Source organism: Myotis myotis, unplaced genomic scaffold (assembly GCF_014108235.1).
Source record: "Myotis myotis isolate mMyoMyo1 unplaced genomic scaffold, mMyoMyo1.p scaffold_m19_p_9, whole genome shotgun sequence".
Classification (NCBI taxonomy): domain Eukaryota; kingdom Metazoa; phylum Chordata; class Mammalia; order Chiroptera; family Vespertilionidae; genus Myotis; species Myotis myotis.
In genome coordinates, this window is record NW_023416401.1 from 11,229,563 (window position 1) to 11,257,478 (window position 27,916).

General features: G+C 50.7%; 1 protein-coding gene across 4 annotated transcripts in view; it reads left to right on the forward strand.

Moving 5' to 3' along the window:
• Positions 1 to 27,916, forward strand: part of ZBTB7C (zinc finger and BTB domain containing 7C) — a 288,772-nt gene that overhangs the window by 194,316 nt on the left and 66,540 nt on the right. Inside the window, exon 1 of one of the 4 annotated variants that reach the window (XM_036322901.1) lies at positions 1,650 to 1,792. The exons of the other annotated variants lie outside the window; for them this stretch is intronic. The gene's annotated coding sequence lies outside the window, so the exon portion shown is untranslated. Of the gene's footprint in view, positions 1 to 1,649; positions 1,793 to 27,916 lie in introns of those variants that run through there. 4 annotated transcript variants of the gene reach the window in all.

Consider the following 27,916-nt stretch of genomic DNA (forward strand, 5'->3'; position numbering starts at 1 on the left):
TGTGTTGGCACCTTTATCTACCTGGTCTGGGAGTGGAGTGTGGAGTTACCCTTGATTGAACATTTAATAAGTGACTTTGTGAACAAAGGGATTTGACTTTTCATTCTTTGGCCTGGGTGTTGCAGGAGTACGTGGGTTTTGATAAAAAGCTATGGAGTCATCTGATTTTGGAAACTGTCCACCTGTTCTGATTAAGTGCCTCCCCTTCTGACCATCAGTGCCCAATTCCCTGATTTAGCACCCCCTTCCCACCCTCCCTGACTCCAGGCCTCTGTCCCCTCATGATGCCATTCATAGCTCTCGCACCATAGCAAGGAGGGTCTGGCCCCTTGTGGAGGATCTCCGCCGCCCTCCCCCCCCAATCCTACCCTGCCCAGGGGTATAGACAGTTTTAGAATCACAGAGAGAGACCCTTCCTGCTTTACTGAAGCAATTGTGCCAGCCTGGCACCAGCTCTGAGCAGGGTGTGCCCCACAATGGAATGAATCACTAACACTGGGGTTTCAGGCGGGGGGGGGGGGGCGGGGGTGGGGGGCCTGTTGGAGGAGATATTTTAGTCTTGGGGTTCCACAAATCAGAGCCCAATTCTTGGCCTCCATGGACCTTTGGGCTTTAAGCTCATGGCCTGTCCATGGAAGAGTGGCAGAGGCCGCAGAAGGCCAGGCCTCTCTTTGTGCTGATTCCCTGGCACACAAGGCAGCTGGTCACCAGGGAAGAACTCCCCCTAGCTCCTCCCCCATTTCTGAGCACAGCCAGCCAAGTACCAAGGAGTTAATGGTGGAAACCCCCCCCCCCCCCCCCCCCCCAGGTTAGGTCAGGTCCCTGGAAAGGGAACTGACAGCCCCTGGAGCCTCCTGGATGGCAGTAGGGGTTAAGGAACTGCCTGGGAGAGGGTGATCAGGCCACACCTCTCTGTGATTGGCAGCCGGCCCACCTCCAAAGTGAACTGTTGGGTCTCTGGTTGGCGTTTCTGAGTCAGCCTTAGACCCAAGACAAAGAAGAGGAGAGCCTGTATGATTTGTGTGTTTGCTGGGCGAGGCTGTCCAGGGCCCCCCGCCTCCCTCCCCCACCTCCGGCCTCAGGACTCCCCCTGGGCCCAGCCTCGCTGGGCAGCCCTGCTGGAGAGGCTGCAGTTCTGTGCTTCCCTCCTGCGTGTCTCTCTCTTATTTGCCACTTGATGCTTTCTGTACGGTGTTTGAGTTGGTTAAGTTACACTCACGGCCCTTTAAGGAGAAAACATAATTCTAGTAATTTTATTGGGCTCAGATTTCAGGCAAATGGAAATAAAATTGCCTCTAAAAATAAAAGACGTGCAGACTTGAATAAAACAATAATAATAAAAAGCCGCCCCTGATTTGAGATAAGTGGTGAGGCATTTTGTGAAATAGAAGAGAAAAAATAAATAAACGGAGAAGCCAGAAGAACAGGGGCGGTTTGGGGAGGGGAGATCTGCCACCACCCGTGCTTTCTCTTCGGCTCTACCTTTTCCAAGGAGCTTAATCTGCGTGTTGTAAGTGAGGCTTAGGCGCGACTGGTGAATCGGTCCTTATCCGGCGCTCACAGCACAGGTGGACGAAAGGGGCTGCTTGCCAAATACTTCTGGTTGGAGGGAGGGGTGGGAGTGCTTGCTCAAAACCACTCCTGGGATGGCTTAACTCGCCCAGCGCGAATCAATGACAGCCTCTGCCGGCTGCAGCAGGCGCCCCGGCAGCGCTGCGCGGATCCCAGCCCGGGACCCCGGCGCGCTCTGGACTTGGCCCCGGCACTAGCGCCGCGTCCCCGGGCCAGCCAGGTGGGTCTCCTCGGGCCGGCTTCGGTGGGGAGAGGGATGTGATGGGGCCCCAGGGAACCAAGCCGGGGGAGAGGGGAATGGGAGGGTAGGGAGGAAGCCCTGCGTGAGTCCGGGAGAGCCCGTGGGCGCCCAGCAGCTGCGCCCCCACCTTCGGAGCTGCGGACACTCAGCTCCCCGCAGGGGGTCCCTCGGGTGGGGTGGTGGCCACCTCTGGCGCTCGCTGGGCAGGGTCTGCGAGAAATTCAAACCCGCGCCCGAGCTGGAGCCCGGAGTGCTAGGGAACCCGGGGCTGAGCCTCCGGGCTGATGGGGGGCGTGCGGCGTACCTCCTAGCGAAATGCGATGCGAGAAAGAATCTGAACTCGGCGCGAAGCAACTCTCCTGCTTTCTGGTTGCCGCGGCCTCTCGGGCAGGCTTTGTGGGTGGGGAGTGTGAGAGGCACCCAGGAAGGTAATTGTTCAAATACATTGTTAGTTTAAATCCCCCCCCCCCCCCCCGCCTCAGAAAAAGCTTACCCCCACCCCCAGAGTCAGATGCAAAACTTGGGGGGGAGGGGGGCGAGGACAGAAGCCATGGCGACTTCTGGCTCCAGTGGAGGTCCGGATAAGGGCAGAAATTGAAGAGGATTGGTGGATGGGGGACCCCTCCCTGCGCTCCAACCCGGCGGTGCCAACTCCCTCCAAGCTGGGGTCTTCAGGCTCCAAGGTGGCCTGAGGGAGAAGTGATGGGTGGGGGGACCGGTTCCGGTTCCGTGCTCCCCCATTCCCGCGTGGCGATCCCGAGAGCCTGGTTCCCTGCAGTTGGGCGCAGCGGCTGCAGGGCTGGCCTGGGAAGGGCTCTGGAAAGAGCTGGAACCCCCTGGCATCCCAGCGCAGGGCATCGGGTCCAGGGGCAGTAGTCTTAACGCAGTGGGATGGGGGCGGGGGCGGGGTGGGGGGGTGGGGGGGGTGGGTCTGGTTCCGTTGTCCCAGTCTCTGGCTTCTGCTGTCCTGGCTGCAGGCGGCAGGCAGGGGATGGGAAGGCTGCCCTCTTTCTTTTAACCCCTGGTACTGGACTCTGCACCCCAGGCAGCCTCGCTCCGTGATTCATTGGCCCACTGGTGGCACACCCCTTCCAATCCCTCTAAATGTACAAATTTGAAAATGTAAAGGAGGTGGTTGCAGCCATCAGGCAGTTTTCTCCAGATTCAGAAGAAGATCTTGTGTAAGGGGAGGGGGGAGGGCCAAGCCCTGCCAGGTTCAAGTTTCAGCTCCACTCCTTCACCCAGTTAAATCCTGGGGATTAAAGGGGTTCAGGAACCTCCTTTGGCTAGATCAGTGGTTCTCAACCTTCTGGCCCTTTAAATACAGTTCCTCATGTTGTGACCCAACCATAACATTATTTTCGTTGCTACGTCATAACTGTAATGTTGCTACTGTTATGGATAGTCATGTAAATATCTGATATGCAGGATGGTCTTAGGTGACCCCTGTGAAAGGGTCATTCGACCGCCACAGGGGTCGCGACCCAGGGGTAGAGAACCACTGGGCTAGATCTTCAGGAAAGCAGGGTAACCGGGGTGCCACCCTGTCCCCTTAAGGCCCAACCTGGACTGAAAGAGAAAAGAAACCTGTCCCCGGGTAAGGCTGAGCTCGGCCCGCCTGTGCTGCGTTTCTCAGTGTGTGGTGTCTGGTACTTTCCCAGGCTCTCCCCGCCTACCACACTGAGGACCATGCAAGGGCACTCTCCAGGGTCCTCATCACCCCCAGTTTACAGACAAGGAAATGAGGGGGGCCAGGCAAGGTCAGTGTTCCTTACACAGAACCCTGCGACACCTGTGCCACACGGGCCCTGAGGCCACCAGCTTGGGTCGCGGAACTCAAGGCTTAGCCTGCTGTGTCAGTGCTGAGAGAAACCAGAGAGGAGACAGGCAGGGAGGAAAGGGATGGGACATGCAGGGCCACCTACCCTGAGCCAGACACGGGGCTTGGCATACATTCTCACCTCTGACCCACATAACCTTTAAGAAAGGAATCATCAGACCCACTTTGCAGATGAGGAAATTGAGGCCCAAAGGGTAAGTTAAGTAAGCTGCCTAGCTAGTGATAGAGCCGGGAATCAAAGCTACCCATTATACCACAACCTTTTAGAATCTTACATTTTAGTTGGGGAGACAAGAATCTGGTGTAATTATAGCACAACACAAAATAGTATGTACGGCCCTGGCTGATGTGGCTCAGTTGGTTGGGCATTGTCCCATGTACCAGAGGGTTGCTGGTTAAATTCCCAGTCAGGTCACATGCCCAGCTTGCAGGCTCGATCCCTGGTGGGGGTTGTGCAGGAGGCAGCTAGTCGATGTTCCACTCTCACATGGATGTTTCTGTCTCTCCCTCTCCCTTCCTCTCTCTCTAAAATTCAATAAAAATCTCTTTAGAAAATAGTATGTAAGTGTTACCAGCATATTAACCTTTTGAACCTCCATTTCTTTCCATTCAATCAATCAATCAATCATTTACTCAGCAATGGTTGCATTGTCTAATGTGTGGTTCCAGGCACCATGCTAAATGCTGAGCGTACATCGGTAAGAAGACTGACCTGGCCCCTGGCCTCTGTGAATGGGGATAGTAATAGTAATAGCTCACCCTTCAATGGGAATGGATTGGGTGAATGGAATGAGACAGTATGTGGGAAGGTGTTAAAAAGCATGTCCATGAGGAAGGAGAAGCAGCAGGGGCCTGGGTGAAGAGAGGGTGGGCAGTTGGAAGGATGAACTGTCCCCATGCTATAGTCCGGAGGACGTATCCCCCGTTCCAGGGGACACTGTGAAGTGCACATGGTGTCCGTGAAGCTGTGTGAGCCCCTGCTCTTCAGATGATCGGTTTATGATTGTGGGTTCCAAGATGGGCCTTTAGTTTGGGCGCATCCCTATGCAGCCTCCAAGAAGACAGTCTCCTGTCTGGAGCAGTGCCACTGGGTGGAGACCCTCCTCCCCCCCCCCCCATCCCCCCTCCCCACCCCCACGATCACCCTCCTAATGCACCAGCCACTTCCTCAGTGGCCATGATGACTTGCCGCACTGGCAGGCCTGGGGCTGAAGCTCCGGGACCCTCATCCTAGCATAGGCGAAACTTGTCCACGTCCACAAGACTTGGCAGCAAAGCCAGTTCTAGAACTCAGGTCTGTTGGCCGTCCGCAGTTCTCAGAGCCGCTCACACCAGCCAGTCAGCACGTTTTAGGGCTCAACTGAGAAGACTATGCTACATTCGCTTATACAGTATCCCCACTTACAATGCCATTTCCCAGTGCTCCTGTCCGTCTCCCTTTCAGCTGACCCGACATATCTGTCCTAATAAAGTGGTCTCGGAGGGATCTCTGAGACTGAACAGCCATAAATATTCCAGGACATTTGGCCTGCTAACTTGCCTTCCGTCTCGAGTGGTGTAATAGGTGTAAGATAACTACCTCTAAAATTAACTCTCACTTCGGTGGAAGGTGCACTGATAAATCTTGCCTTCAAGCGAAACCCAGCTGAGTGATGCTAGGCCCTAGAACAGTGATGGCGAACCTATGACACGCGTGTCAGAGGTGACACAGGAACTCATTTTTTGGGATGATTTTTCTTTGTTGAATGGCATTTAAATATAGAAAATAAATATCAAAAATATAAGTCTTTGTTTTACTATGGTTGCAAATATCAAAAAATTTCTCTATGTGACACGGCACCAGAGTTAAGTTAGGGTTTTTCAAAATGCTGACACGCCGAGCTCAAAAGGTTCGCCATCACTGCCCTAGAGTTTAGGGCCTTCCTTCTTTAGAATTGACACCAACTCTTTTGGGGAGAACAGTTTTCCTCCTTCTTTCTAAAAAAAACCGAAAATCACAAGATCACATTGCGTGTCATGTTGATGTCGTGATGCCCGAATAAAGGCACTTTTCTCCCAATATTGAGGTGAGCAGCCTGATAGGAGCAGTGACCACTCCCCCCCCCCCCCCCCCCCGGCTGCCCGGTGTTTACAGCAGGGACACAGGTGTCTCCTTGCGTGGGGATGTTTGTGTGCTCAGGCCTTGCTCAGCCGTGCAGCCCTCCAGGCTGGGCCAGGGAGAGGGCTGTTCGGTTTATTTTCCTGTGGCTGGGAACTGCGGAGATGAATAGAGGGAGGAGAATCTGGGGATGAGAGATTATTGCCAAGAGCAATTTGGAGTCTCCTTCATATTAGTCAGAGATTGTGTTTTTCCTTTCTGGAGCCGCCCGCCTCATAGTAACTTCCACGAACGATTTTTTTTTTCCATCTGTGAGCGAGTATGCACACTTGTTAGTTTTTATTTTGATTTTTAACTGGCTGGACTTCTCATGACTTAGCAAAAAAAAAAAGCTTGGGGGATGGGATGATGAAACAGGCCCTTTATACAATGCATTCTTTATGTCATTGCTTAATAAATTTGAATCCTGATGGACCCCGAGGTTCCATGGTGGGGTGAGCTGGGTAACTCCCTTGAAGGGAGAGTTTATCTCCAGTGGAGCAAAACTGCAGCATAATTTAACTTTCCCTCTGTACCTCTTGAGTCTCTGTCCAGAAAAAGAGGAATGCGTGCTCTCTTCTCTCAGACTTCCTTTTATTCCATCTGGAAGGCCCCTCCATCTGGGCCTTTCTTGGAAGAGAACCAGCCAGGGTGGGCCTCCATCTCTCTGTCCCCCCTGCACCCCTCCACCATGCAGGAGGCCAGCCAGTGAGAAGGAAGCTTCCTCCCGGGGCAGGAGATCGTCCCCAGCGGTGGCCTGGCTCGAGTTCATGGGATGCAGAATAGGAAAGCTGGCACGACCGAAGCGAAGCCGGCCCCTCCTTGGGCAGGAACCGGGGCAGGTCGCTCTGCATTAGTCAAGTAGTCAGTCCGTCCCCTGAGCAGACTGAGTGGGACAACACGGAGACGCCGAACTGGGAAAATGCCTAGTAATAGAATACCCGATCTGTGTCGGCTTTTTCAAATTGAATACAAACCAGAAACAAATGTACATGTGACCCTCTCAAATGATAGCAGAAGTGAACTTGACCTTCTGGAAAATTCTGCCTTGCCTGCGCACGCATAGATGCACACATACACCCAGGCTCTTGCTTTCTGGGCTGTGGATTCTGGCTGACAGTTCTGTTAAGTTGTTTCTGGAGATAACAGGTTGGCCCATGGGTCTTTCTGAAGTTACTGGGAAAGGTCACTAGAGGCGTGACCTTGACTCCAGTTCCTATTGACACCTACCCTCCTTAAGCCCGAGGGACGCCTCACAGAGGATGCAAGCAGAACCCAAATAACAGGACCTTTTCTAAGTTTTTTTTCCAATAGCAGCTTTATTGAGATGTAATTTACATGCCATACAGTTCACCCGTTTAAAGTGTACAATTCAATGGTTTTTAGTATATATGCAAAGTTGTGCAACCAGTATGACAATCAATTTTAGAATATTCTTATCACACCAGAAAGAACCCCATACCCATATGCAGTCACTCCTCATTTCACCCCAAATCCCCAGGCCTAGGTCATCAGTAATCTGCTTTCTGTTTCTATACAGATTCCCCTATTCTGGACGTTTCACATCAATGGAAGCATACAGTATGTGGTCCATTATGACTGATGTCTTTCACTTCGCATGTTTTCAAAGTTCATCCACTTTGTGGCATATGTCAGTGCTTCCATTCTTTCGATATCTGAACAATATTCCTGTATGGCTATGCCACCTTTTATTTATCAGCGGGTAGATGTTTGGGTCGTTTCCATGTTTGGCTTTTGTAGAAAATACTGCTATGAACATTTGTGTGCAAGTGTTTGTGTGCACATCGGTTAGCATTTCTCTTGGATATGTTTCTGAGAGTGGAATTGCTGGGGCGGTAGTGATTCTGTTCTAGCATCTGGGAGACTGTCGGACTGGTTTTCACCGAGGCTGCGCCATTGTACATTCCCATCAGCAGGGTAGGAGGATTCTAGTTCCTCCACATCTTTACCAACACTTGTTGATAATATTTGCCTTTTTATTATAGCCGTCCTATCTTCAAAGGGTTTATATGCTCAAGGAAGCAACGCCAAGAAATTTTCTGCGATCAGCTTCATCACACTTGCATGCCATGCCTTGCCATGCCTGGTGTTTCCCCTGCAAGTCCCAGAGCTCTCACCAGGTTATCCCCTAAGTTTCTATGGGACAGTGTGGATCGCACAGTCTGGTGCTGCCTTTCTGCTCTCATTCTGTCTTCCTGAGGAATGCGCATACGCTCCAGTGGTCTGGCCGTGGGGCCACTCCCTCAGCCCCACTCTATCCAGATGCAGCTGCTGCTGAAAAGCCAGGGTCTGGGAAGGAAAGAAATTGACCTAAAGGGGAATGAATGTGACATTCTTAGACATGCTGTTCAATGTTTGGGACTTTGAGTGGAGACTTGAATGCAATTCTAACCTTATTATTTCCTTAAATCACTCCTTTGGAACCACAAAGAAAGCTGTTGGAGAGCCCTGACATCTTAGCCAGGTAGCAACCCGTCAATGCAAGGCCATCTGGTCCCTTTCTTGTTGGGGCCTTGAGATGCTGGCAAGATCCATTGATTTACCCCGAATTGCTTGGTGCAGCTGGGGGTTCCACGTTTCACTGGTACTTCAGCTCCACGGTGAAATGATTTTATCTCATTGTTATAGCTGTGGACTGACTGGGGTAACACTCTTAGCAGAGGTACATAAGAGCCAAGCGGTACAGGGAGACTCACCTCCCGCGAGAGACTGTGACAGATTACAAAGAACTACCCTTTCACCAGAATATGCTGGAGTCCTGCGGCCATTCTCTGGCATCATGTTCAATATAAGCAAACCTCAGTACCAGAAACCAATCCCAACGGCTTCTTGGAAACCTTTGTCACAGAATTTGGCTTGTATGACCCCACGAGCAGCGGACATCAGGCTCTCTACTAATGTACTCTTCACCTAGTGCTTCATCCAGCGATTCCCAAACCTGGCTATGGGTCATGACCACCTATGAAACCCTTTAAAAAGCTAACGGGTGCCCAGGCCCCACTCAAGAAGCACTGAAGCAGACTCTCAGAGGAGGAGGGCACCAGGCACCAGTGGAGGTTATGATGAAGTCTGAGAACACAAGTTGACCTCTCTGGGCCTCCGTTTCCTTACTTAAAATGAGGCGTTGGGTTAGATCAGTGATGGCAAACCTTTTGAGCTCGGCGTGTCAGCATTTTGAAAAACCCTAACTTAACTCTAGTGCTGTGTCACATATAGAAATTTTTTGATATTTGCAACCATCGTAAAACAAAGATTTATATTTTTGATATTTATTTTCTATATTTAAATGCCATTTAACAAAGAAAAGTCATCCCCAAAAATGAGTTCGCGTGTCACCTCTGACACACGTGTCAGAGGTTCACCATCACTGGGTTAGATTGATGTTCTCCAAAGGAATCCCCGAGCTGATTCAAGCAGAGCAGGTCTGTGTGGGTCTGTTTTCTTACAAAATTTTATTTGCATAAGGGGGCTCTTGCTGCTGAAAAAGAAAATCAGAGAGCCCTTGAGTAGACAGTGTCTGGAGTTCATCTATGACAATGCTGAGTGTCACATTCTCTAAGGACAATTGTCCCGACTTCTTGGAAGAAGACTTAGCAGGAGTCATACACATGGCAGTTACTGATAATGGAGTCATGCTCTTTTTTTTTTTTTTTTGCAATTATAAGTAGCATTGCTATAAACATAGGGGTGCATAAATGCTTTCTGATTGGTGTTTTGGGATTCTTAGGATATATTCCTAGAAGAGGGATCACTGGGTCAAATGGCAGTTCCATTTTTAATTTTTTGAGGAAACTCCACACTGTTTTCCAGTCTGCATTCCCACCAGCAGTGCACTAGGGTTCTTTTTTCTCCACATCCTTGCCAGTGCTTATTGTTTGTTGATTTATTGATGGCAGCCATTCTGGCAGGTGTAAGGTGGTATCTCATTGTTGTTTTAATTTGCATCTCTCTGATGATTAGTGACATTGAGCATCTACACTAATAAAAGAGAAATGTGCAAATTGACCATACCTTTGCAACACCCACCAGCCAATCAGGAGTGAGTATGCAAATTAACCCAACAAGGATGGCTAGTTAATTTGCATATGCAGGTGCTGAGCCAGCCACCCCAGCTGCTCCAGGCCTCTGGACAGCATGGGGCGGCAGAAAGGCGACTTGGGGCCGGAACAAAAGAAGAAAGGTGTCTGGAGTCATGCTCTTTGAGGGCAGGGCCTGGGCTGCCCTGGCTGGCCAGGTGCACGGGTGATGTGGTGGAATTTGACTCGCACCCCTTTCTTCTCCCATCCCCCTGGTGGCATCCAACCCACTTCCCCTGAGACTCAGAGCTTTCCTTCTTTTCTTCTATTTCTAATAGTAGCCCAGAGTCTCCCTCCCTTCTTTTCTTCCTTCCTTCCTTCCTTCCTTCCTTCCTTCCTTCCTTCCTTTCTTTTCCTTCCTTCCTTCCTTCCTTCCTTCCTTCCTTTTTTCCCTTCCTTCCTTCCTTCCTTCCTTCCTTCCTTCCTTCCTTCCTTTTTTCCCTTCCTTCCTTCCTTCCTTCCTTCCTTCCTTTTTTCCCTTCCTTCCTTCCTTCCTTCCTTCCTTCCTTCCTTCCTTCCTTCCTCCCTTTTCCTTCCTTCCTTCCTTCCTTCCTTCCTTCCTTTTATTTATTCATTCTTTTATTTATCCATTTCACCAACATTTCCCAAATACATCCAATAAATGACAAACCGACTCACACTCCATTTCTATCCTCAAATAATGTGCCAGCACATCTTAACCAGAGGCAGCCAGCCTGAGGCTAATGTCTGGAGGTGCAATTTCAGGGCTTCTTGATTTGAATGAAGGGGGTTTGGGAGAGGCCCAAATTCATGGCAGGTAGGGAGGGCCACCCCAACTCCAACCCTGTCTGTAAGCTCTGCTCCCCCACCTTCCCCCACTGGGGCTCTACCCTCAGCCAGCTGCTCAAAAAATGCTTCTGTCACCCCTGGTCTCAGAGCTGTACCCTCCTCCTCAATTCCCACCTGCTAGGGAGCAGGCTGGCTGGCGGGAGGGAGGGAGGGCCGGTTTATTCAGAGATCTGAGCTCCGAGCTCCAGCCCTTGGCTCCCACCCCATAACCCTGACTGGACAATTCACAGGACAGCTGTGCTCTGAGAGCTGAAATAATCACTGTTTATTAAAGCTGTTGGCGGGAGGGGGAGGGGGCAGGCGGAGGAGGGAAGGAAGGGTGGCATTTCTGCCTTCCAACTAGAGGGGCCAGGTGAGGCCCGGAGCTCTGCCTCCCTCGCTGGTGAATGCACACAGATCACATGAGAGCCGCTGCTTTGGGGTGTTTTGAGAGATTTTTTTTTTTTTTTTTTTAATGAAGGAAGCACCTTGAAGATGCATTTGAATAGGGATTAATGTCTCTGTGGCCTGGACCTGCGGAGGAGGAGGAATTCTAGAAGGCAGGAGTTGCAATGAAAGGAAACAGGTTTGATCTGCCGCCTCCCACTGATCACTGAGGCCTCCTTGGTTGGCAGTTGGGAAGGGAACAGACTTGGGGGAGATTTCTGGGCATTGCGGTATTTTCCTTTGGGGGGTGTGTGTGTGTGTGTGTGTGTGTGTGTGTGTGTGTGTATGTATGTTCCTCAGTGAAAGCGCCACTCTAAGAATGTTCACTGTGTAAGCTTCGGGGTTCTAACAGGTGACAGGGACACTGAGAAGTTATGAGCCACCTGAGTGTGTCTTTAACCTCGAGTTTTTCATCAGTCCCTTTTGACTTTTTTTTTTTTTTTTTTTTTTTTTCAGAACAGACATTTACAATAAACTTTTTTCCCTGGCATTTTCATGCTGTTCTTGTACGGCTCAAATCCACATACCCATCCAGAAATCCTTCTGTGTTCCCAAACCACCCCCACCCATCCCCGGCTCTGAGCACCCCTTCAGAGCTCTTGCTTCATCCTCTCTTTCTGATGATCCAACCTAGTTATAAGGAGAAAGCCAACTCTTTATGCTAATTCACGTGGAGGTGCATAAGACATTGACTGCCCTGTTGCCCCCTCCGTGGGGTGCCTGTCTTTGAAAGAGGAGGCCTGTGGGCACACATTTCTAATGGTGGGACTTCAGGATGAGGAGGAAACAAAGTAAATCACCCTGGGCAGTTCGTGGGGGGAATGGGGACCCCCTAGAGCAGTGGTTCTCAACCTTCTGGCCCTTTAAATACAGTTCCTCATGCTGTGACCCAACCATAAAATTATTTTCGTTGCTACTTCATAACTGTAATGTTGCTACTGTTATGAATCGTAATGTAAATATCTGATATGCAGGATGGTCTTAGGCGACCCCTGTGAAAGGGTCGTTTGACCGCCAAGGGGGTCGCGACCCACAGGTTGAGAACCGCTTCCCTAGAGGCTCTTTGATCAAGCACATTGTTGCCTTCTTGTGAGGCCTGGGTACTGGAATGGCTAAGGTGCTGCAGGAGTGAACTGAGAGGAGGGTGAATGAGCAGAATGGGGGTGCCAGGGGGAGGACTGTCAGTTGGGGTGCACTGCAGGAGAACCAGGGGCTTTGAAAGGACAAGCTGGGATTGGAAAACTAATGGAGTACACGCAGACATGGCGCTTCAGGGGTGCTTCAGAGGACTTGGGGCTGTGGGCCTTTGGGGCTATGGACCCCTGGGCTGGGCATCACCCCTGGCTGGCCCTTGTGCACACCCCATGTGGGGCCTCAGCTCCACTGCCTCCTCTGGTCGGCCTCCCCTTGTCAGGGCTCCCTGCTGAGGGGCACTCCCTCCCCCATCCCTCCCTCTCCTCGCTCTCCCGCAGTGCACCCTCTGAGTGAACCTGGCCTCCAGCTCTTGGAAGCCTTTTCAATAACACGGTGGTGAGCTCTTAGCAGAGCCAGGCCAAGGAGAGGGGCTGAGCCTCAGCCAACCGGAGCCCATGCTGGGATGAAAGGCCAGGCCAAGTGAGCCTCCTTGGGGGCGCCAGGAGAGGATGGGTGGGGCCCTGGGACCAGAAACATTGGCCCACAGGGCCTTCCCCGCAGCCAGTGGGGCCCCTGCAGGTGATGCCTCATGAGCAAGTACAAAGGCAGCCCTCCTGTGTTCTATGCCCCGTCAGGCCCCAGCTCTCTGGTCCCTACTGTCCAAAAGTCCACAGAGTTTACCCGGTTAAGCCCAGACTCTGAGAATGAAGCAAGATTCTATAGCCTGAGTGTTACACTCAGCCACGTGGCCTGGAAAGGTGCTGCTGCTCAGAGTCAGGGCAGGGGACGAGGGGCAGGGGGCTCGGGTGTGCTCTGAGCTGGGACTGCAGGCAGCTACATGGCACAGCCTCTTAGCAAGAGGCTCGGGAATCAGGGCCGGGGCATGTCCCAGGCTCTGTGGCCTTGAGTAGGTATTTAACCTCTCTGTGCTGCTTTTGGAAAATGGGGATGAGACTTCACAGGGTTGTTGTGAGGACTAGAGAACCCTTCTGCCCAGCCTGTAAGTGTTGGCCTTCACCATTTAGACAGCACACACTGTGATGCATCACAATGGCCCATTCCAGACAGGTGTCCCCGGGGACACGAAGCTGGAGGGGGGCATCTATAGGGCCGGGATCTCCCCGGGGGAGGGGGGGGGCAACTGAACTTGGGAAATAAGCTCGGCGTCTTGTGGAAAGAAATGGAGGCATAAATCCACTACTGGTTCAGATGACGGGATTCAAGAGCCGCTATGGTCACATGGAGCTAGCTGGGCGCTGAGCCCTGCTCTGATGGGGACAGAGGGGGGTGGCACACCAGGGCTGTCTTCAAGACCCAGGGTGTCAAGGGTAGATTAAAGATCCAGGTATTCAGGTGTATTAAACAAGAAACTCCTTAGACCTGTCTTTGGCAAAATCCTGGCCTGCTCTTAGATTAAGTCCATTTATTGGTGATAGTGTAGAATGATCATGTTCACAGTAAGTATCAAATCAGAGCAGGTACTAATGGGGGGAAGAGGGGAAGTCGGCATGAGAGGTCATAAAGGAAATAGAAAACATCAGTATGGAAACTTTTAATTGATATCCTTTGAGGAGATGAGCTGTTAGTATAAAAATGATGTACCACCCAACAGTGGCCCTGGCCAAGTTTGCAGCGCCTCCCGGAGCACACATGCCCCTCAAGAAGCTCTCGCGGTGGCCCGGCGCTGGCACCCCCGCTGCTCTGCTCTTGGCACAGCCCTCTCAGGTCACTTGCCCAAAGCGACTGGGAAAGGGTTCTCTGTGTCACGCATTCTCATAACGCACCCCTGGCTCTAGACTTCCTCCTGCTTGTCCCTATAGTGGCCACTGCTATTCTATTGGTCCCCCTTCAAGAAGGTGTGGTGGCCCCACTCCTGGGAGTGTGGTCAGTGGTCAGCCCTTTAAGGATCGCCCGGGCCCTAGCTGGTTTGGCTCAGTGGATAGAGCATTGGCCTTCGGACTGAAGGATCGCCCGGGCTGCGGCGTTACCTGGTCCAAAGTCATGCCCATTCAGAGGTGTCCATTCTGAGACTGCCTGAGGCAACAGGGGCTGTACAAAGGCATAGGGTAAACCTGAGGGGGACATGTCAGCTCCAGAGGTCTTGGGGGCGGGGTGTGGGGAGGGGGGATGAGGGAGTGGGGTTGGCTGACACTGTCTGGGCTGCCTCATCGGATGCCCTTCCTGCTCGCTCCCTCCCTCCACCTCCTGCGGAAGCTGAATCCCCCGGGCACTCCTAACTGACATCCGCACACTACACCACCACCTAGTCACTGCCCAGAGCCCTCAGACTTGGTGGAAAAAGGAGCCAGAATATAATCTCTACAGTAATATTCAGGGTTAATTCTTTAGTTCGGAATCTAAGCGCCAGAAGAACAATGGCTGTAGAAATAAATGCTGCAAGATGCATCCTTGAAATACAGTTCGCCTAGGAATTACTACGTGAGGTTTTATTAATTTGTAAAACACAAACATTTGTCTTACAGTCTTGTTTATGAGTATGAAGAGTTGTTTCCCCCAGGTTTTCTGTGTGATGCTCGGCTTCGGGGTCCCGGATGGACAGGAGGGGATGTAGCCTGGGGACGCTGAGGTGGTTTCTTTCCTGCAGGGCTCAGCCAGCCAGGAAAAATGCCAATTAAGGCAAAGCCATCAGTGAGGCAGCATTTCAGTTGTCACATTAACCCCGCAACCTGGGGATCACAGGCTGGGTACTATCTCCCCGACTCTCCAGGCAAACGGAGCCCCTTTAATTGTCATTCGTTCCTTTGGGCTGTGGTGGTGGTGTAATGTGTCCTCTGTGGCCTGTATATGGCTCATCTTTCTCATTAGTTTGTAAACTCCCTATAGACAGGAAGAGTATACTACACTGCTCTCTCTGTCCCCCTGTCCCTAGAATGGAGCTGAGCACGACGTAATAGGTGATCATAAAGCCGTCGGTGAACTATGCTCAGGTACAGCCACAGGCAGCGAGCTTGCTGGGGGTCTCTGTGCCTGGGGACCAATCACCCAGGCCGCAGCTGCTAGGAGGGAGATGTTACAGCTCAGGGTGTCAGCCCCTCTAGACAGGTTCCCAGGGACACCCTTTCCTTCTGCAGGAAGTCAGGGACAGGAGGGACTATTACAACTTTCTTGGGAGCGGCGATAAAACTGTGTGAGTTACATAAGCTGCTCCCATCTCATCTGTTCATTCATTCATTCATTCATTCATTCATTCATTCACTGAGCACCTTCAATGATGCTGGCCCAGTGCCACAGAGGCACAAGGTGTGGGCAGTTTCCTTCTTCATGGGGTGGGCTGTATGTACAGCTGAATGGGAATCCTGGGCTGTGAGAACTCCCCACCATGGAACCTCCCCACTCCCACCCCCCAGGGAAACCTCTCATCCCCACAGCCCAAAGTGGCTGGTTCTCTGTTCTCACTTGGGATCCACCCTTGCGCTTTGCTGCCCTTTCGGATACTTCACCAGAGTTTGTTGTAACACATGAAGTCAGCCTAATTGCCATGCTCCCATCCTCCACCCACCTCCGCTACTCTGGGCCCTCTCAGTAAAATTGGCTGTAACCACATGTGCCCCCCACACACCCTGCTCCAGCAGCGATGTGCCTATAAAATAAAGAGGAGACAACCACCACATCTTCACAAGAGAGAAAAACAATTAGTAACAATCACTGTAGCCAAGAATAGGACAATGTTAATATCCATTGTCGTATTGTCGACCATAGAGAGGACAAAAGCAGACATTGCACAGCAACATGGGAGTGGGTTTATGAAGCACCATCAAAAGAAGAAACAAAACAGAAATTACGCTTCCCACACACTGTGCCTCCCCTGGGCTGCGCTGGCACCACTGTCAGTCACATAGATCCCAGCTTCCCACCTCAGCTCTGCTGGCTGCAGGACCCTGGCACCTCCCCCCTATTCAAGCAACGTACCTCCCGTTCCTGCTGTGAGTCTCCAGGGACCTCCTGTCTCCCTGGGCCCAAGGCACAGGTCAGCTCGGCTTAAATTCTCCAGCCTCTGCATGGTGAGAACACACCTCCCCTGGGTCACCCGCATCCCTCAGGACCCAGAGCCACGGTGTACCCAGAACAGCCCTCTTCCTCTTTCTGCACCCCGTTTGGCACCAGGCCTGGGCCTCTCCTGTGTGCCCGCATTCCACAGACCCTAACTCTCCGGGTGGGGGCTCACACATCAGTCTCCCTGTCTTCCCTGCCTGTCCCCAACCCTGCAATCCCAAGCTTCCCTGGGAATCACTGCCCATCAGTTCCGCACACAGCTAAGCCCAGAATCCCATTTGTGTAAATGGGGACGCATGGAGTGACAGCTCAAAGGGAACTAAGAAACGGAAACAGGTACATTGAGGGTGAATGGGGGTGAGGGGGGCAGGGGATTCCAGTGTGCATGCCCAAATTGCCCTTTAGTATTGTGATTATATATGAATTAAGTGAGCATTAAGTCAATCTTATAAAGGAAAAAGGAGGGACAGAGCATTAGTAGAGGGTCATAAAAGGTTCAGGGTACACAGCAGGAGCAGCTGGTATGGCTGAAAAGGGGAAAGGCTCTGGGGACAGCGAAGGGGTATGGGCTGATTGTGAAGCTACAAACACATGGGGGCCTGGGAGCTTATGTAATGATTTTACCATCTGATCATGTCTCTTCCTGCCCCGCCCATCCTCTGGATTGCATTCCCCTGGATCTCCCTGGAGTGGAACAGGGAGGATGGGAACTCCTGGGCGTGGCTCTGCAGGACGTGTAGGAGCAGAGCCTCGGGACCCGGGGACAACTCTGGCACGGCCAGGCCAGCCCAGAATCCTGGCAGACCCCGGAGGGGCCCGCTTGGCTCTCCGGGACTCCCAAAGCCATCCGCCACCTGCAGCCATGCGCCCTCCTTTCTGAGCTGGTGCTGCAGGAGGCCTCAGGCGCAGACATGGAGGATGTGCTTCCCTAGCCTCCCCTGCAGGCCACTCAGGGAGGCCTGGGACTCAGACTGTGTGTGTGCTGCCGAGAGAGCCCGTAGCTCAGTCCCCAGGGGACAGTTGATGGGAGGGTGGGGCTCAGCACCGCCCTGCCCTTTGGGGTTATGCAGACCTACCTGCTGGGTGGCAGCTTCAATCTCCTTTGCTTCCACTCTCCCTCCTCCCCCTTTCCTTCCCAGTGTCCAGTCCCTCAGCTTGTCCTGCCAGCCCTGGTTCCAAAATGCATGCACCCCTCTCCTGGACCTGACCACATATGTACCCCTCTCCTGGACCTGACCACATATGTACCCCTCTCCTGGACCTGACCACATATGTACCCTTCCCCTGGACCTGACCACATATGTACCCCTCCCCTGGACCTGACCACATATGTACCCCTTTCCTGGACCTGACCACATATGTACCCCTCCCCTGGACCTGACCACATATGTACCCCTCTCCTGGACCTGACCACGTATGTACCCCTCCCCTGGACCTGACCATGTATGCACCCCTCTCCCGCCGCCTCCAGTGGTCCAGCGCCCTGGGCTCCCACCCAACTCCTGCCTCTCTGCTTCTGCTCTTGAGCCTCCCACACATTCTTCCCCCCAGAGTCATCTTTTTAAAACATAAATAGGAACTGTCACTCTCCAGCCTTACGTCTCAGTGGTTCCCTATTGTAATTAGGCTGAATTCTTCACTCCTGACTGTGGCCTGAGGTCTTGCTCAGAGGGTGGTCCTGGGTCAGCGCAGACCCCACCTGGGAGCCTGGTGAGAATGCTGCACCTCAGGATCTACTGAACTGAAATCCCTGGCTGTGTACATGGGACACTAGCGAGATGCTGTCCCTGTGACCTCACCTAGGACCATCGCACTGCAGACACAGATCCCTCTCTGAGCCCCCAGCTAAAGGAGTAGCCCCCCAGCCGCCGTCTGTTCCTCTGTTTTATTTTCTTCAGAGTACTCATCCCCATCAATGAAATCATTATTTCTGTTTTTGTGATATTGAATGTCTCCCCACTGGAATGTGAGCCTCATAAGGGTAGGGCCCAGCCAATCCTCTCCATGTCCTCCCAGCCGATGGCGGTCCCTGGAGCGCAGGAGGGCCTCAATCAAACCAACACATTTACTGGGCACCTGTGATGAGCCTAAGCACAGTGCCTGGGCCCACCAGAAGTTTACGGTTGGGCTGGGGTGACCCGCCTGTCACAGTGAAAGTTATTCAAAATATAGGAGCGAAAGATTAATGAGAAATGATGCCATTCTCCGGAGTTCATTTGGTTGAAAATGAGAAGGAAAGGGAGGGGCCCAGCCCAGCTGGTGTGGCTCAGTTTGTTCAGCATCAACTTGTACGCCTAGAGGTTGCCCATTTGATTCCAGGTCATGGTATATACCCAGGTAGAGGGCTCAATCCCCAGTAGGGGGTGTGCACGGGGCAGCCAATGGATGTTTCTCGTTCACTGATGTTTCCATCACTCTCCCTTCCTCTCTATCTAAAAAAATCAATAAAAACATATTTTTTTAAAAGGGAGGTGCCCGGTGATTTCAGGGAAGGAATGCTCGGAACGCAGGTCTTCCGATGTGTGGAGCTGGCAGTGGGAATAGGATGTTTTGCATGTTGGGCTTGTGATGTCTGGCTCCGCTCTCACCTGGTAGAAACGATTAATCAGTCTTCAAAGATTAAGGAAATCAGGCACCAGTGCTCTTCATTTCCTTAACCTAGATGGAAACAAAGCAATGGGAGAAGGATACCCTTTGCTACTGTGCATGGTTCTCAAAGTGTGTTCCTTAGATCAGCAACAGCATCTGGGAGCTCGTCAGAAATGCAGAACGCCAGGCCCCACCTCAGACCTCCTGTCAGAAACTCTGGGGTGGGACCTGGCCATCTGTGTTTTGACAAGTCTCCAAGGGAGGCTTGATGGGCACTGGATTTTGAGAGACTGATTTGATAAAAGTAAATCTCTTTTTTCAGTTATAAAATAACTAGAGGCCCGGTGCACAAAAATTTGTGCCCTCGGGTGGGGAGGGGGGGTCCCTCAGCCCAGCCTGTGCCCTCTTGCAGTCTGGGACCCCTCGGGAGATAACGACCTGCTGGCTTAGGCCTGCTCCCGGGTGGCAGAGGGCAGGCCCAATCCCTAGGTGCAGCCCCTGGTTGGGCTCAGAGCAGGGCCGATTGGGGAGTTGGGGCGCCACCCCATCATGCACAGAGCAGGGCAGATTGGGAGGTTGTGATGCCACCCTCAGTCATGCTCAGGGTAGGGCCAATTGGGGGGTTAGGGCACCGCACCCTGTCACACTCAAGGCAGGGTCGATGGGGAGGTTGCAGCGCCACCCCCTGTCACGCACAGAGCAGGGCCAATCAGGGGGTTGGGGCACTTCCCCCATCACACACAGAGCAGGGCCCATCAGGGTGTTGGGGCGCCGCCCTCTATCACTCACAGAGCAGGGCCCATCAGGGGGTTGGGGCGCCGCCACTCTCACACTCAGGGCAGGGCCGATGGGGAGGTTATGGCTCTACCCCATCACACACAGAGCAGGGCCCGTGGGGGGGGGGGGGGGGTTGGGGAGCTCCCCCTATCAGGCACAGAGCAGGGCTGCTCAGGGGGTTGGGGCCCCGCCCCCTGTCACACACAGAGCCACAGGGCGATCAGGGGGTTTGGGCGCTGCCCCCTGTCACGCTGATCCCGGTGCCGGGAGGCATATTTCCCTTTTACTATATAGGGTAGAGGCCTGGTGCATGGGTGGGGCCAGCTGGTTTGCCCTGAAGGATGTCCTGGATCAGGGTGGGGGTCCCCACTGGGCTGCCTGGCCAGTCTGGGTGAGGGGCTGAGGGCTGTTTTCAGGCTGGGAGTGACTGAAGTTCCCAACCGCTCCTTTTTTTCTTTTCTTTTTTTTTATTCTGGGCCAGCTTTACCTTGAGGCTTGGCTCCAGCTCTTAGGCCTCCTCGCAGCTGAAAGTAGGTTTCTGGCCTTTGCTTACAGTGTTGCGAATCTGCTGGCTGAAGTCTGGCGGTATTTGTTACAATGTTTCTTAAACTGCCCGCTCAGAGGCCTGCAGCCTCAGGCGGGGAACGTTGGAGTCCTCCGTCACTGAAGCAAGCAAGCCTCATGTTAGTTTCAAGCTGCCTGGCTGCCGACCGCCATCTTGGCTGACAGTTAATTTGCATATCTCGCTGATTAGCCAATGAAAAGGGTAGCAGTCATACACCAATTACCATGTTTCTCTTTTATTAGTGTAGATACATTTATTATAAAAGTTTTGGAGAATCAGACAAGTACAAAGGAGATTAAAATATCAGTAATTCCACCACTCATAAATAACTCAATTAATACTTTTAATATCTTGGTATATCTTCTTGCAACTTTGTAAAAAGCATATGTATATATCTATTTTTTACTTTACCTAAATTGAGATTATGCTGGGCATTGTGCTGCTTTTATCACTTAGCATTTTAGCTGTGAGCATTTCCTAATCATTCATAGAAAATCTCATTTGAATGGCTTCGTACTATTAACTCATATTAATGTATCATAACAGCTATATATTTGGGTAGTTCCCAATTTTCCTCTAACATATGTAGCACTACAATGAACATCCTGGCTCAAAAAATCTGATTATTTTCTTAGGATAAAATGCTAGAAAAGGAATGACTAGGCAAAGGCTAAATATTTTATTCTTCATATTAATGATTCATATGTCTCGATGAACTCTTTACTATTAAACGTTTAAATACATATGGATGTATTCCTAGCACATATGGCCAAAAAGTTCACAAATGTAGATTATATATGACAAATGGGCAATTTGCATAGGAGGCAATGTTGAGCCTCATTACTAGTGAAAGCTCAAGTCATAGCTCCAAGATACTACCTTTTTCTTTCTTAACTCATCAAGTTCACAAAACTTTGTTTAAAAAATAAAAAAATTAGGCTGGCCAGCAAAGATGCAGTGAAATGGGTATTTCCACCCATGCCTTCTGGAAGAAACACAAATCAGTAGTGCCTTCTTGGAGAGCAGTTAGTTACATTTTACTAAAGATCTGTTCCGCTTGGATAGCGCATTAGGTGTCGTAAAGACCCGTCCACAGATCAGTGTTTCGTAAGGTGAAATGAGTGAGTTATTTTGTTGAACAGGATGAGTGACCTCCGACTCTGGGCATACCATGGCTCAGGCACTGTTTTAAGTGCTTCACTTGTGGCAACTTGTTGAACCACCCCTGAGGGGCTATTTATTATTTCTGTTGTATAGGTGAGAAAATGAGGCCAGGGGGGTTGAGTAACTTGCATATGGTCACACAGCAGGAGAGTGGCTGGGCTAGGATTTGAACCCATACATCTCCCTCTAACAGCTGTGCTCTTCACCCCCATGGCAGGCTGCCTCTCAATGTAGCAGGCACTGAGAAACAGGGAGGTTCAGTGACCCTCCCCTGAGCCAGCTGAGACTGGGAGGCCTTTCTCTTGCCAATTAGCTCATCATTCAACCATCCCTGCCATGACCCTCCATCTACTGACCTCTGCTGTGGGCTCTGGTCAGCCCTGCCTCCAAGATGCTTTCTCTGCTTTTGAAGCACCCACATTTCAGATAGTCTAAGGAACAATTCATAGTTTATAAAGAGCTGAAAACTTGCTTTGTCCATGGAGGGACTGGTTTGTTCTGGGGTAGCCTGCTTTGGTTGAAAATATACCTCCATTTTCTATGGCTGTAGGTTCGTTGAAGCAAAGAGTGGCAGCTGGCTAGATTCATAGCTCTGACCCGTTCTCAGACCAGTTGCATCAATGGGACCTTCAGAAAGTCCTTTCTCAGGTCACAGCTTTTTCTCAGGTGCCCAGGGGTATGCTTATGCCATGGGAGGCACAGAAGATTCAGAGAGTAGAGGTCCCCCTCCCCCGCTCCCCCCCCCCCCCCCCCTCCGCTTGAGAAATGTACCGCCCTTGTGGGCAGTTCAGACCTACTTCACAACATGACTAGAGGAGAATGAGATGGACTCAGTGATGTCGGCCCTCTGCTTTCTCTATTCAGATACCAGCTTCTGGTGGGGTTAACCAGGAAGGCTTACTGGAGGAGGTGTCACCTGAACAGGCCTTGAAGGATTTCACAGCAACAGATGAGGAATAACAGAAGGAAACACATGGTATTGGCAGGCTCAGATATCCTCAGATTAGGTGGTGTGCGTAGGGGAGAGGCAGGATCCAGACAGAAATGTAGGTAGGTCCTACGGTAGGGGAATTCAAGGGGCAGGCCATGTTTTCTTCATTTTTTGTCTCCCCAAGTTCCCAGCACAGCTTGCGAGAGTCTTAGGACTTGCTGAGGGCTCAGTGTGTGTTTGTAAGTGAATGAATCGCTAAATGAAGGAGGTGACAGGGAATGTCATGATTAAAGTGTGGTTTTGTTAAGATAGGTGTTGCTTAGCTCTGTTGATATGAAGAGGAGTCCTGGGCAGGGTGGTGAGAACAGATAAGGTGATGCCCAGTGGGAGGCATTTCAAGGCATCAAGACTAGAAGGAGATCGTGCCAGTACTGGCAGAAGCTGCACTGATGGGAAACCATCGCCAGGTGTGTATTCATCATATCATATCTGCAAGAATCTCTGGGAGAATGGCCACACCCCTTTGGCCCCGCCATCCCAGTCCTTGTCCCGGGATTTGGGGACTCTGATGGACATGGTTTTTTATCAAAGATTTGGTCTGGCTTCTGTCTGGGTCTCAGAGTGCTGCTGGGCCACCTCTGTGAGGCAGCTTTTGAGCCCTGGGTGCCTGAGACCACTCCCCTCTGGGTGGGAATGCACAGGAGATGCAGGCTAAGATGAGAAATGGAAAGGTCTCTATGTGTCAGCATCCTTGGCCAAAGGCAGTTTGATTGTGTTAGAAGAATTGGTTCCACGTGATGTGCAAGATGGGCACCTGCCTGATGGGGACAGAGGCAGAGGCAGGTGTGGAGTAAAAGCAAACCAGACTACACAGAGGCTGGCTCACCCTTTGTGAACCATCCCCCAGCGCTGTCAGCTGCTCATTGTGTTATAGCAGTGCCGGAGCCATGATGGCCACTGTCCCCCAGTCACTGGGCAATGAGAGCTTGTTGAGCACGTAAGGGATTGCTGCAATCTAGGAGCAGAGGTGATCTGCACACAGAGGGCAGATATCCAGACAGACAGTGGCCAGGATAGCCAGCAGAAGTGAAGGGTCACAGCAGGGACCCTTTGATGCTCTGGCAAGTGGCACCAGGAGAGGCATTGGCATGAAGGCATCAGGAGTGGTAGCCATGGGAAGATCAGCACCTGACTGCCCCCAGTGCGACTGGCTTAGCGACTGGAGATGGGTGACAGAAAACAGCAAACTCAGCAGAGACTGGGGCGGAAGCTGACTTTGGCCTGGCTTCATGTGCTCTGAGGACTGAAGAGAGAAGGTAGCCTCAAGATTATGACTAGATGCATGTGATGTGGCTAGAAGGGATAGCTTTCTGAAGGCCACAGCTATCAGCTTCTGAAAAGAGGCTGCTGAGAAATCTTGACATAATCATTTATTCATTGAACAAATGTGGATAGAGCGGACACTATCTACCAGAGTCCAAAGATCAATGAGACCCCACTGCTTCCCTCGAGGAACTTGGCGTCTAGTGGGAGAGGCATGCTGACATAGGGCTTCTGACCTTGACTGTACCTTGAGCACAGTGGGGGTCTCCCTATTACCAGGAGCTATGACACCAGGGAGAAGTCTGTGTTGCTGGTTTATTGGGGTGCAGGGGCATGGATTGGGGTTTTCCTTTACATTTTTCTTTTTGTAATGTAGAATTTGATATATGCAAAAGAGTATCTATCGTATATGAAATAATAAACTCCTGTGAACCCATCTCTCAGCTTAAGAAATAGAACATGACCAAAAGTATAAAGCTCCTTGGTCTCCCTCTTCCATGGTACCCCCTCCCTTTCACCCAGAAATAATTATTATCCTGGATTGTGGGCCTATCATTGCTTTTCTGATGGTCTCATCACTTCTATAGGACTCTACAAGTTTTTCTGGCTCCTAAAAAAGTTAAATGTAGAATTACCATCTGACCCAGCAATTCTGCTCCCAGGTTTATACCCAAAAGAATTGAAAACAGGGATTCAAACAGATACTTGGATACAAAAGTTGATAGCAGCATTATTTCTAGTAGCCAAAAGGTGGAAACAACCCGGGAGTCCATTAATAATAGATCAACCAATAAACAAGTGTGAGTGTGTGTGTGTGTGTGTGTGTGTGTGTGTGTGTGTGTGTAGTGCAGTTAATTGGTGTCACAGATGACTCTATTGGGCAGCAGGTCCAGGGCCTTTTTCCTTATATCACTGTCCTGTTCACAGCAAAATGTTAATGCTTGGGACCAGAGGAAGGACACCTTCAAGGAATCCTCAAAAAATATCACCCTATCAGCTTCGTGGTTTTGTGCAGGCAGATTTTCCCATGATGCGCACTCAGAGTCAGGTGCTCCCCACACACAGGCAGGTGTTGCCTGCACGGATACCCCATATTCCCTCTCCCTGAAGCAATGAACCCACGTTCAGCACTCAGCATTGGTGAGGCCACACAATGATTAAGGGCAAAGCTTTTTACATTGGAATAGTCATTTTATAAAGAAAAATGTAAACAACAAGTAGAGGGGGAAAACACCCCTAGCCCCACTACTTTGAAATGCAATTCTTAAAACTGTATTAGATATTCGCATTTTCCTCACTTTTTCTCTCAGTGTTTTGAACACACAAAACAAGGGATTTCTGCACATACACTTAGCAAACTCATTTTCTCAACCATGTATAATAATCTTCTTTCCCTGGAAACACCATATATCATTTTAAATCTCTTCTTAAGTATAAAAGTAACACATGTCCAGTTTCTAAAAGGAAGGAAGGAAATAAGAAAATGAAAATTAAACTATTGTAATCCTCCTACTGAGTATGATTGCTATACTCCAGATATTTTTCTATAAATATATATTTTATTAAGCAAATTGGGATCTTTCTGTACAACATAGCACACATCACAGCATAGCATATTTCCATGCCAGTAAAATATTTATTTGTATTATTTTAATGGTTACAAAACATATCATTATATAAATGTACTAGAGGCTCAATGCCCGAAGTTCGTGCAAGGGGCTTGGCCCTCGCAGCCCCGGCTTGGTCCGGAAGGTCGACCGGAAGGACGTCCGGAAGGTCATTCAGCTGTCCAGTCTAATTAGCATATTACGCTTTTATTATTATAGATATGCTTATACTTTATTCAACCTTTTTCGTTTAATATTTTCATTGGACACTTTTAAATTTTTTTCCATGGCACAACAATACTGAGATTAATAGTAGGTAATAAAACCATCATACACATTTAACTATTAGGATAAACAATAAGTGGGATTCCTGGCTCAGAGACAATGTACATAATCTTTTCAGGGTCCCAAATTACTCACTTGCCTCCAAAAAAATTGTGCATTTGTGTTTCCCCTCTTTTTTTATTGACTGGCTGGCTATGTCTGAGTCTCTCTCTCGCTCGCTCTCTCTCTGTGTGTGTGTGTGTGTGTGTATTTTTTCTGTGTTGACAAAGTTTGTCTTTAAAAATGCATGGGCACAGGACCCATTCATAAGAAGGTTCAGGGCCACTACTGTGGCCAAGCTGCCTCTGCAGCCACCTTATCATCTGTCACTTCTAAGGTTAAACGGGACAGGCCTCCCTGTGTCCCCTTCCTGCTGGCCCACCATCCCCAGGCCTCTCCTCTGCTCCCCTCGCCTCCCCCCCTGCACAGCTGCGACAGGACCAGAACAATCCTGGGTAGTGGCTCACCTTGGATTACCAAGTATTTAGAAAAGGGGTGGGGTGGGCGTGGGGAGCCTTCTAATGACTCTTGAAGTTTCATATTGCATTTTTAATTTTTTAAATCTTTATTGTTGAGATTATTACAGATGTCCCTCTTTTCTCCCCTTATGCCCCCCCCCCACGTTTTCAATTTTTAAATTCATTGTTAATTTCACAGATATTGCATGAATTCATTCTACTCCTTAGGGAAAAAAATTAAAGCATGAGAAATAAATCCCCACTGACATTTCCCCAATCCGAATATTCCACTTTGTATCTGTGTTGAGATACAAAATGATTTATGATTTGTTGAATCTGGGCTTGTTTTCTATTCTGACTCGAAGCCACCAACGATCATTGAACACCTGTCCGGGGAGCTGTGAGGGGGGCTGGGGACACAGGTATGAGTTAGGCACAGTCTTGGCCTCGGGTGGGAGTGGGGGTGGCAGACAGACCAAGATACCTACAATCAGGTTAGGGGGGGAAGCGGCACAAAACAGGGGGAGTCTTTTTGTACCTCAAAGGTTGGGGGTCCAGCAGCCGGAGGCTGGTTTGCCCCCCAGGCAGCTCACACCATCCTTGGCATAGCTCTAATTCTCAGGAAGTCATTCTAGGAAACCCAATCAAACCTCCACACAAAGTACTCATGGATCCTTCTGTCCATGGAGCAACAAAATCAGACTCTCTCTCGTCTACCTGACAGCCCATCAGATGGCTAACGCTGTGTTGTGCGGCTCCCCCTGCCCCCGGGTCTAGGCACTCTCCCCCACCCCCACCCTGGACCCCCTCCGTGGGTCCTCCTGTCCGAGCACGCCCTCCACAGGACAGTGACCGCTGGCACAGTGGCCGGGTCTCCGCAGCCTGGCTGATCGCTGCAGGTGCTCTCGGATCTGAGCAGAAGGGAAGGCCGCTTGGCTAGATGGAGCCATTCTCCCTGTCGCCCTGGAGAAGAAAGACATTCAGAGCCGTGTATTCTAGGAAGGCCAAACGGTGCGGAGAATTAAACCTCAGGGGTTCTGACAGGAAAAGGAGTGATTAAAAACCGTAATTAATAATTTGACGTAGACAACAAGCCTGACAGCAAGGAGCTGCCTCACACAATTGTTTCATGGGTTTTTGCATTATTAGCAGCCTCATAACTTAAGCCTTCCTCTAGATGCACTAATTGGGTAATTAGCTCCCTAAAGAGCATGCCTCTTAGAAACACACTGCAGGCTGCATAGAGGTGCCAGCAACCAAGGGCTTTTAAAGCTCCGCTCTTCAATCCAGGTGAGTGGACAGGGCGGACGGGGGGTGGACAGCAGATACCGTGTGGTCGAGGAGGTCACAAGGCGTCCACCCTCCAAGCAGTGTGCCAGGGGACTGTGAGGGACCCCAAAGACTGTGGAAGAGACCCAAAAAGTGGGACAGTGGTACTGTGCCCATGGATGATGATGATGATGATATGATGTGGTGGTGGTGGTGATGATAAATGCAATAAAGCAGTAAATGGAAATGATCACTGAGTTTATATTAGGATCCATGGTCTCTCCCACTAACCATGTCCCATGGGCCTGTGGTTAAGTCACTTTACCTCTCTGTCCCTCAGTCTCCTACGCTGTGAAATGGGGCCATCCCTCCAGTCTGCAGCTCCCTTAGGGCTGAGTGGTCTGTGCTCCTTCAGCACCATATCTGGGGAATAGGAGGCAACCACGTTCCCTGAATCTGGGAATAAGGTAGACAAGTGTGGACAGGGTAGCTGCTTGTGGGTGAGTTACTATCTGCACAAGAAGGTGCCTCTTTTTTAATTTTTTTGGGGGGAAAATTTAGTATATTTTCTCCTTCCCATAAATAACATGCATTTGTGTCCATTATAGCAGTAATGCATGCTCAGTATAGAGCATCTA